The sequence below is a fragment of the Sinocyclocheilus grahami genome, unplaced genomic scaffold, assembly GCF_001515645.1.
Source record: "Sinocyclocheilus grahami isolate Dianchi unplaced genomic scaffold, SAMN03320097.WGS_v1.1 scaffold268.1, whole genome shotgun sequence".
Taxonomy (NCBI): domain Eukaryota; kingdom Metazoa; phylum Chordata; class Actinopteri; order Cypriniformes; family Cyprinidae; genus Sinocyclocheilus; species Sinocyclocheilus grahami.
In genome coordinates this window covers 1,842,100-1,854,093 of record NW_015505447.1, presented here as the reverse complement: position 1 = coordinate 1,854,093, position 11,994 = coordinate 1,842,100, and positions in this window count along the sequence as shown.

Genomic DNA, 11,994 nt, shown 5'->3' with positions numbered 1-11,994 from the left:
GCTGCGCAAAACTCCGCATTTGAACAGTCAATAGCAAATACTTAAACTAATAACAAAACATACTTACATACTTACAACATATTTTTTTTAGAAATAGCCTTTGTGCACAGCCAGCTTTGTACTCTTCTAGGTTCAAAAAACTGTCGTCCATAAAATGCGTTGTACAAATTCGAACATCTGGGTTGTGCTGTTCTGTTGTAAATAAATCTTAACCAATGATTCCTAATTGCATCTACTTCCGGAAGGCCAAATAAAGTGCTTTTGCTTTTGCACTGCAACACAGCGTCTCCCTGACATGGTTGCATAAACACTACTGCTGTTCCTGAAACCACGCTTTCTTTCTTTGCGTGCACATTTGAGCGGCATTATGCTAATATTTCCACATAGTGATGTAGATATGTGGGGGCGTGTTAGAACGAGGCGTTTTAGGTAAGCGTGGCTGACTCTTAACTTTTATAAAGAATATCTCTTTGGATTTGAGACTTTAGTCTTTGCAACTTTACAGATCTTCTTTATGCACCAAGAGCTTGTAACACTCCAAAGAGAAAGGAAAACTTGAAATCGCATCATATGACCCCTTTAAAGACAAAGTGTGTATTTAAAAGGATAGTCCACCCAAAAAATTAAAATTCTGTTATTTGCTCAGCCTCATTTCTTTCCAAACTTTTACGACTTTCTGTCTTTTGTGGAACACAAAAGAAGATCTTTTTAAGAATGTTGGTGACCAAACAGCTTCGGATCACATTGACTTTCATAGTATGGACAAACCCGAAACTGCTTGTTTACCAACATTCTTCAACATATCTTTTGAGTTCCACAGAAAGTCATACGGGTTTGGAATGACGTGAGGGTTAGAATTTTCATTTTTGGGTGGACTATCCCTCTAAATTATACTTTATCTTTAATATAAACGATAGAGGTTTGCAATGACATGAGGGTGAATAAATTATGACATAAATTTCATTTTTGGGTGGACTATCCATTTAAAATAGAGCAGTGTGAACATTTTAAAAAATATATCCTTCTGTGTTCTACAGAAGAAAAAAAGTCTTACAGGTTTAAAACAACATGAAAATACATAATTGTAATTTTCCTGGTGAACTGTCACTTTAAAATGTAAGGTGCATTGGTTTCTTTGATGGCCCAGATCGTAAAATGAGTTCTGCAGACTGTCGAGGAGTGTCTGAGTGAGTGAGTGAGTGTGAGTGTCACTTTGATTCGGTTGCAATGTGTAGTCATCAGCTTCGATTTCTGCAGTACAATTCAAAGGCACCATTGAAATGTCAAAAGTGCAGTTGCCTCGGTTTTGGATGCTAATCCAGTCGCTAATGGTGACGACTTTGGGGTGAGTCATGAGCTAAACGCAGTGTGCCAGTGATGCACCTCAACACTGATTCCACACACACAAACACATGCGTATGTATACACACTTGCACACAGCTGGTGACCTGTATTTCACCCTGACTCACTCTACACATCCTTTCTCCTATTGTCCGGCATGTTTGCTCTTTGGGAGAGGGACCCAGTGTGAACATGACATCAGTGGATTATGAAAGAAGGGAGGGGAATTTCAAAACATAGGCTGTAAGAAAATCTCAGGACACTTAAAAGAGAGCTTGGAAAGAAAGTTTTTGCCTTTCAGCCATCACAACAAAATGACACGTGATTCATGGAGAGTAATGAACAATATAAGCTTTGTGAAGCAGTTTTAGATGGTTTTGCTCTGCATTAAGTTTTTTTTGTTGCTGTTGTTAACTTTTGAACTTTAGGTAATTTGTCAACAACACTACTAACATGAAATAATGCATCTTCTTTTTCTTCTTCTTCTTCGAATAATAATAATTTAAATAAATATATATACAATATTACTTTATTTCTTTTTTGTTTATTTTTAAATAAATTAATAATAACAACATTTTGTAATTTGAAAATATTATAATACTGTAAAGCTGCTTTGAAACAATCTAAATATAAATAAAAGTGACTTAGCGATATTATACACTCTCATTCAAATGTTTGGGGTCAGAGATGGTACATTTTTTAAGAATATATTTTTAAAAAGGTCTCTCGTATTCACCAATTGATAAAAAATGCAGTAAATAGTGTGAAAAATTTTTTTATTACATTTTTGTAAAATAAATTATAATAAAAAGATGTTTTATGTAATTTAGTCCTGTGATGGCAAAACTGCCATTACTCCAGTATTCAGTCACATGAATCTTCAGAAATCATTCTAATATTCTTAAGAAACATTTCTTATTATCAATGGTGAACAGTTTCCAAACATCGATTTGTTTTTGTTGTGTTTTTCCAAAGACTATAAAACACCCAAGATGTGTCACTCGTATAGTTTTGAATGGGGAAAAATGCAACGCTCAATATGGCCGCTCAATCGAACGAAGCACCGCCTTCTGAGTAAAAGAGCCAATTGCTAATCGGTAAAGTCAGCACGTCACCGCAGCTGCTGTTAGAAGTCCCAGTTTTTATAGAAACAGTCAGCGTTCTGAGACGTGAGCTCAGGACTGCGCATGCGCACTGGCTGATCTAGCCTGAAAAATAAGCTTTTTTTAAACACTATTTGAGCAAAAGAAACAACATTTATGAGACAGTTATTGTCAGATTTCATTGGTGATTTCAAATATGAAATTTAATCTTAAGCTTGGCGAACAATTCTGGAGAATTTGATGTTTCCCCATTCAAAGATATAGGATCTGCACTTTCAAGCCCGTGAGGCATTTCAAAGATGGCCGCTGAGTGACATGACTTGCCTTAAAGGGACTTTGGTTTTTCTTAAGCATTCCAACTAGCACAGCAACATTGGTATAACCAATGGTACTTGAGGGGGACTATTTGTTTATTTGACCAATACCACATGGACGGAGTGTTCAGGAAACCTGATTGAAACCAGTCATTATTTTTTCAGCCATGCTATTGCGGTGCTAGCAGTGCAGAAATCACACATTTCACTTTTAAAGACATTAGATATGTTCAATAAAAATCCACCGTCCATTTCCACGCCTTTGTTGAGCAATGAATCGGGCAGTAATTTGATCTATCCGTTGTTTGGGGCTAGACTCTGACGTCAGGGTGGATATAGAGAGAGAAAGTGGAAGAGGGGCAAAAGTACGCAAGAAAGAGTAAATGTATCAGTGAGAGGAGTGGAAAAAAGAAGCCCAGGAGTGGTGGAGGAGTGAAAGACTAAGAAGGAGGGGTTAGAGGGTGTATAAAAGACAGAAAGTTGCTGTTTTCGTGTGTCTGGAGGGGGAAAAAAAGCGCTGGCTGCCTTCATGGTGACATAATGTGATTATGGTATTATCAGTAATCTTGTGATGATCTTGTGGAATTTTAAATGCTATGACATCTATGTCGAGAAAAAGTACACGGAGTCCACCTGCCAAAGGTGAAAATTTAGCAGCCAAAATATCAGCCATAAAACAGTATTTTGCATTATTTTGTATTAAAAACAGTATGTATTTGTTTCAATGACAAATGTAATTATTTAGTGATTTTCTCCTTGCATATTTGTGACTCAAGTTCTTAAGGGAAAAAAAAACTTTTAGCATCCTAGATAAACCAGATTTTCCACTAACATTTTCTTCTGTTGTCTTGAATCAGATATTTTGAATCAGATCACATTGAATGAATCAGTTGATCCATAAAAAAAAAAAACATTCGTGAATCGAATTGATTTGATTGATTTGAGAAGAAGATTGTCAGTGAATTATGGCTTTAATTAAAGTCCACAAGTTGTATGAACCACTTTTAAGATTCTTTTATGGTGCTTTAACTGCTTTTGTTTCCTTTTTGAAGTTTGGCAAATACAGTTCTTTGTTTTCCATGATTTAGAACAACATGAGTTTGAGTAAATGACAGGATGTCTTCAAAAAAAATTGCCATAAGATAGTAGAAATGTACTGTATTTAAGAACAAAGATGCACGTTTGTTAAGCATTATACACTCTCAGAAAAAAAAGTACAAAAACTGTCACTGGGGCGGTACCTTTTCAAAAGGTACACTTTTGTACCTTTTAGGTACTAATATGTACACTTTAGGTACTTATATGTACCTTTAAGGTACCAATATGGACTGTTTAGGTACAAAGGTGTGCCTTTTGAAAAGGTACCGCCCCAGTGACAGCTTTTGTACCCTTTTTTCTGAGAGTGTATACAGTGCAATGATAGTTTTATTGCTAGGAAACAAAACAACGAACTTTGACCTCTTTGATCGCTACAGTCTCAACATCTATTCTACATTCTCTTTTCTACAGTCAGTTCACTTTCTCTCATTGTACATGTACACAAAGGTGTGGAACAGGTAATAACAGCCTTATCTCCGCCTGTTGGCAGACTGTGTCTTTGTGACGTTTTATTAGACAAATTATTTTCAGAGCATTACTCACTTTTAATGTTTGCTGCAAACAGGAATACTAGAGAGAGACAGAAGCCATTTTACTCGAGAGGAAATGGTTTTATATGTGTGCTTCACAATACATTTCTGTTAGAATGCGAATAAAGAAAAGGATGGAAGAGGAACCGCTACAGACGATTTCAAAACAGTGTTATGTAATAAGCGATAACCATAGAGACCGAGGGGAAGAAAGGAAGAGGGAGGTAAAATGAGAGATAAACAGACTCTTGGAGTGAAAACATTCACCAAAGCTGTTCCCAGCCCATCAGTCTCACATTCCAGAAACTCCCTGTAATTGGAACTTAAACACTGTGAGGTTGCGACACATTTTTTATTAAATGTGAAATGGTCTAGGCAGCTTTTATGACGGGATGTATTCTCTCATATGCTGCCCTTTTATTGCAGTTGTAAAATGAACTGTGATATGATATCAGATAACAGGCTTATTTACACTGCAAAAAAGTTGTTACATATGCTAGAAATACTGGTAACATCTAGGCTAATTAACTGGTTTTATGAAAGTCACAAATTGTATATGACTGAATAACCTGTTAGGTTACACCAATAAGAGTAATTTTTAAGGGTCACATCAGGTAGAATAAGCACCTTAAGGCAAGAATGGATTTAAGATTTTCATCTGGCAGATGATAAACCATGCACACCAGATAAAACCACATAGAATTACATTGTAGGAGAGACCCGAGTCATATCTAGAGACTTAAGGGTGGGCTTTTTTTACTTTTTGCTTGAAAGCAGCTACCTGGTATCCAGCACACCTTAGCAACCCGATAACAATGTGGTAAAAACTAATCAGCAAACCTTAGCAACCATATAATGCGCTGGTAACCATTCATTGCATTGCGCTAGGCACTACTGCACTACTCACATTCAGTGTAAAAATATATCATTTATTTGATTTTCCGTACATGAACATCACAGGTGGTTTATATCAGTGCTGGGGAAGCTACTTTGAAACTGAAAAGTTATTCATAATTTAAAGTAGTCAAGCTACAGTTTTGAAAATGTTAAGTATACTATAAACTACAAACAATAAAAGTTATACATTAAAGTAATGGAGCAATGTATTTTTTAGAAGTAAAAAATAGACTATCCAATGGCATAATCAGCCAACCAGATCCCAATTTTTTTGGGGATTCCATGGGAACTTATGATGCATATAAAATAAAGTAGTATAGTATACCCATCTTTATACATACAGTATACTAACATAAAGCGATATATTCTATATAGCAAATCAATTATAAATGTCTTTACTATTTTTTTAACAGTTTAATACATCCTTGCTGAGTTAAAGTATTAATTTCTTCAAAAACTAAATCTTAGTGACCTAAAACTTTTAAAATGCACAATACAACCAACTGTTTTTGTCAGCAAACCCACACAACCTAAATTATGTACTTGTACTCATTGCAATTAATGGTTAACCATGCAAAATATGATTCTTACAACATATTATATATTACATAAGATTCTATATTTACCCATTTGTTGCAGTAGTCTTTTGGGATGCACTAGTTGCATCAGAACGGCACTATATATAAATTACCTATTGGCTCATTTTAATTTAAAGCAAAATATATTTACACTTTTTTTTACATATAGGCTTCCTGGTATTTACTTTTATTCTTATTCCATATTGTGCCGTATAACTCTTTAACTCTCTCACACACATTGGTCCCTGGATTTATTTTGAATACGTGCCCTCCAGCGGCGAACATTACATATCGTGCCTTTAAGCTCCCAGCTGAATTTCAACAGCGTGGTTTGTGCTCAGAATCAGACTCCAGCTTGTCAAGAATCATAGGAACCTGACAATCACTGACTCATAGTTGGTAACTTAGTAGTCAGCCCCAAAATTTCTCAGAAAATGCCACAGAGTCTGCAGGCTTGACATTTTATCAAAGCCGCAATCATTTCTTTTATTAAATTCAGAAAAGTTTCAGCAGCTTCATGCCTTTTTTTGTGTTTGAGAGACAGCCTTTCTTCTGTGGAACACAAAAGATATTTTGAAAAATGTTGGTAACAGTTTTGGTTACCTTTCACTTCCATTGTATGGACAAAAAAGCAGAGACATTTCTCAAAATATCTTCTTTTATGTTCCACAAAAGAAATAAAGTCTTAAGGCCCATTCACACCAATAACAATAACTATAAAGATAACTTTATTAGCGTCCACACCAGCGGACGATATCGTCTGCACGCTCGTCTGCCGCTTTAAATTCTCAAGCTAGTTATAGCAGGATTGATTCTAATTGGCCGTCAATGTTTTTATCGTTCATCAGCTGGAGAAAAATCGTTCTGAAAGTGATTCCAATGATATTGTTTCTCTGTGCCTTTATCGTTATAGCTGTGGTGTGGACTCTGCTATTCTATAATATTGAGAAAATTTTTTAGAACTATATCTTTATCATTATCTTTATAGTTATCGTCCTTGGTGTGAACAGGCCTTTACAGGTTTGGAAAATGATGACCGGATTTTCATTTTCGGGTGACCTATCCCTTTAAGTTTCAATTAATTCAAGAGATCTATGGGCTGGTTTAAGAACCAGGAATTTAACCATTAGAAAGTAATGTGCAGCATTAGTTAACATGATCTTGATAGTGAGATATGCAATATTATTGGAATCCCATATGACGAAATGAATAAAGCACTTTTTGCAGTTGTTTTAAGGATGGACAGTGGTCAAAATATTATATTTGACCCAGTTCACTACTATGACACATGAGAAAGCAGGATTTAATGGTCGAGTGATGACAGGTCTGAAGATGACATTGTTTTTGAGTCAGTATCGCAGTGCTTGTGAAACGAAGTCCTCGTTTACTCACATTAGTGTTAGTCATGTACTTGGACTGTCATTTCTATAGAAGTCTGTTTCAGAGTAAAAAAATAAAACGGTAATTATGAGAACACTAACAGTGAGAATTTACAATGAGATTTGAATTTGTTTTTAACTATATTACCATTCAAAAGTTTGGGGTCAGTACATTTTTTTGTATTTATTTGAACAAAAATATAGTTATGACAGTAATATTTTGAATATTATTACGATTTAAAATAATTGTTTTCTATTTTAATATAATTTAAAATTTCATTTATTTCTGTGATGGCAAAGCTGAATTTTCAGCATCATTACTCCAGTCTTCAGTGTCACATGATCCTTCAGAAATCATTCTAATATGCTGATTTGGTGCTCAAGAAACATTTCTTATCACAGTTGAAAACCATTGCGCTGCTTAATACTTTATATACTATATGCTGTCACTTGTTATATATATATATATATATATATATATACAGTATATGTATAATACATATACATGCATACATACATAGAGTATACTATACTGTGTGTGTGTGTGTGTGTGTGTGTGTGTGATATATATAATTTTATTACGTTTACAATTTCTGATTGCAGACATATATAAAATATTACTATTATTATTATTTGCAATTATAAGAAAGGAAATCACAATTGTGGATGGAATTACCTTCTTTTATTCTTCTTCTTTTTTTTTTCACTGTCACAGAAATAGGCTTTCATATGAACGTTCCCATGTGTCAGTTCAAACCCATATAAACTTATAAGGCCAAGACTCGTCACATTCATCAAGTTATCATTTAAACACATACTCTTAACATCACAGCTAAAGGTCTGTTTGAATTGCGGGTCTTTCCATGACATCATGCAACAGAAAATCACACACACGCTTTCTGTGTAGATCTTAAGGGAGCGTCGACAGAATTGGCACTCGTGATTAGTCGTCCACTTTAGGGAATAAGATTTTCATGCCAGGCCCGCAGGCTCCAACACAAACAGTCCAGCAAAAGATGGGAGCCACTCTCTTTAAAAGCAAGCTAGATCGTTCACTTAAATAGTCTCATCTTGTTTTTAAATTGTTTTTGTTTTTTTATTTTTTAATCCACATTGTCAGATTTGCAGTATAGTCTACAGTTTTCAGCAAATATGTTTTATTTGAGCATTAGTGAACGCAATGCTGTCTGAGGTTTTGTTAAAAATGTTCTTCTGCATCACAACCATATGATCAACTGGGAAGCACAGACCGATGTTCATGTGACTAGACTTCCTTGGAAGAGCTTTCTGCTTCTCTCTCTCTTTCTCTCTCTAGACACTTACATGCGTGTACCCACACACAAACAATCACACACGGGTCCAGTCAGCTGTTTGAAGCCTGATCTGACCCCATACACATTACACACACAAGGAAAGAGCTTGTGAAAGGACAGACCACAGGCACAAACTCAAAGCAGCATGACCGGGTTTGTTTTTAACTCTGTCAGCCTTTAAGAATTGATTCTTTACCATGGAGAGGGAACTTTTTTATTGTACTTTATGACCTTTTTAGCTTTTAAAAGTGATTTTAAACTTTCAGCTAAGGCTTTGTCAAGCCAACGTCAAACTTTAACTTGTTATTTGTAGCGAAAGCTGTGCAGCAAATATAAATATGGTAATCATGCATAGTAAAGCTATTTCTTATTGAGTGGTACCACCACAGTACAGGGATGTGTGTGTGTGTGTGTGTGTGTGTGTGTGTGTGTGTGTGTGTGTGATTATTAGCCGCAAAGTAAACAGTCTGGCAGAGTCATCTCATCGTCTGGCCCATTTCCTCCTCCTATTATCTTCAACTCTCAGCCGTCCCCTCTGTTTTCATTGTATCCTTCAGTTACTCTTTCTTTCCCACTGTTTATAAACTCACACTTTCTCTTTTCTGCGCCCCTTTACATTTATGTCTTAACAGATGAGCATTAAGAATTACACATTACAAACTTCCTTTCTTACCACAGTGCCATAAAATGCATTTCATAAAGTGGGAAATACCCAGCGAGTGGAGACGGACACCTGCTCTTGAAATATTACTGCCAGGATTTTTTACTGGCAGTCATTTTTCAACAACTGTGTCTCCCCTCACTGTTGGCCATTTGCTGCACTGCTTACATCAAGCTGTTGGGAGACTCATAAAGCCACGGAGGGGCCCGTAGGGTGGAGCACAGTGCCTTTTTTGAGGTTATAAAGCCTTTGCACTGATTTGGCAATCCCACCACAAGAGCAAACATCTGTGAAACATGTGTCAGAGGGAGCCCCTCCCACACCCCTGCTGACAGACTGGGATCTGGACTATTTTGAAATGGAAAGGTGAATGAGATGTTAAAATAAGGGTGTGCAATTATTAGATAAAGTTGTCTCTATTTAAAAAAATTTTTTTAATTTATTGATTTAATTTTTGGTTTTTCAATGTTTTAAAATTTCATAAAATTAATTTCATATATTATATATTGTAATTTTATATATATACTACGTTAGATTGATAAATGAGGCCCATTATGTGTAAAGAATTTTGAATTACTTTTTTTCTTTAAACAGTGCAACAAGAACAAAATTTTACTTCTCCTTAACTTCTATGATTGATGCTGCATCTCACTTAGCCAGAATTAGAAATACAAATGTGCACACACACACACATTCACCTTAAGGCATCACATTGTGTTGTGTGACACAGACCTTGTGGGCTTCAGCCTCCAGAACCTGGTCATTATCTCTGCAGAAACACACACACACACATCCTCACTATAATTCATAAACACACACAGAAAAAACACATTTTCCCGTCTGCCGCAGAAAGCAGCTCTGAAGAGTGCCTCCTCTATAGAGTGGTAACCCACAGCAACGCTCCCTCTCTCTCTCTCTCTCTCTTTCTCTTTCATTATTTCTCTTTCTGTCCACCTATTTCAGTGTAGAGTCATGGCCACAGCTAACACCCACAATCATTGTAACTACCAGCTTCAGTGTAATGCAAATTCATGCGAAATGCACACAACACATAAATGAGCTCTGTTTCTTAGATCATTTAATCTACAGCTATGTAAAAGCAAAAAGGAACCTGTTTGCTCTTAGATCAGGAGACTTGGTGATCTCAGCTATGTTTTGTTTAATGATCAACATAGATGTTTAGTCTTAGATGTATAGCATGGATGATATAATTTGGCTTCAGAGAAATTTGATGAGAAATATTTGAGTTCATATTGAAATTTCTGACTTTTGATTGCAGACTTTGGTGTCGTTTGAGCACAATTTGAGACCTTGACCTTTTACTCAGGACCAAAAGCTGAAGAGCAGAAGACAAGTTTTCAGTTTGTTCTCCATTTAAATCTAATTCTGGAAACATTTAAAAAAAATAATATATATATATGTATATGTATATATTCTGTTCTATTGAATAAACAGTTTAAACCTAATATTTGTCTTACATAAAACATTGCTTCCGATGTTTCTGAGCTTATATTATTATTATTATTAATTATTAATTGATTTGTTTGTTTATTTATTTTTATGTATTTACCTATTGTATTAAAAAAACAAAACTTTGAAAGTAATTATGAAAAAGCAAAAAACAGCAAAAGTTAGAGATCATTTTAAAAGGTGAAAAAAGTGAAAAGAGGAAAAAAATATAAGTGGGATATAATTTTTAAAAGTGAAAATGGATTATATTATTTATTTACTTACTTAGATACTTATTTTCTGAGGTCAAATGAATGATGAATAACAAGATCAGCTTATTAGATCTGCAGTCAGTGTACTTGTTGATCCAGCACTGATTATGAAGTGGCATCTCGCTTATTAGCATTTGTTAGCATAGCTTGCAGCAGACCGCTCCAGTAACATCAGCATTATCCGAGTACAGAGGCAGCCCTCCAGTACTCACTGAAGAAGATGATGAGTATTCATCATTATTGATTTGGTCAGGAGTGCTGCAGGGGCTGAAATCTGATTTCTAATAAACAACATAGCTGGGCATGCCACCGATTTGTTATTACCAACACAAGGAAGAAAGCTTGTGTGCATGAAATTAAAGAAATCGTGAGTAAGAGGGAGAGGGAGAACAAGTGTTGAAACACTTGTGTGGAAGTCCGCCCACAGAGCAATCTGTCCTTCCTCAGAGACCGTGAACGAAAGAGTGCACAAGAGAGAAAGACAGAGAGAGAATGATGCATCATAATTTAAAGTTGAAGAGCTGGTGGATTTTATAGAAAGAGATGTCATATGCTCATTTTCTACCAGAATAGAGATGGAGCTGGGTGGAGGGATGGCTTTTTGAGAGCGAACAGTGATGCAACAGACTATTTTACTATGTCCACATACAGACACAGTACATTAAGGTTTTTGTTTGAGTCTTACTCTTTATTTTGATAATTAATTTTAACTTACATAATCAAGTAATTTAATGAAACCTCTTTATGCCAACACAAGCTGGCTTTTTGGTGTAACAGTCAGAACGTTTTTTATGTATAACAAATCAAATTCATAGTATTCAATTATAAGCAATGTAAACATATGCATTTTTTTATATTACAGATATAGTTTTAAGTATAAACTTTTGTCATTTCAAGTTTTGTCATTTTTATAGAATTATAAATAAAATATATAAATATTTTTATAATATAGGATGTGATTTAAATAAATTGTCACACACATATATATATATATATATATACTTTTTTCCCCTGAGCTTTTAATTTTATTCTTCAACTTTCATCTAACTCTTTTATCTG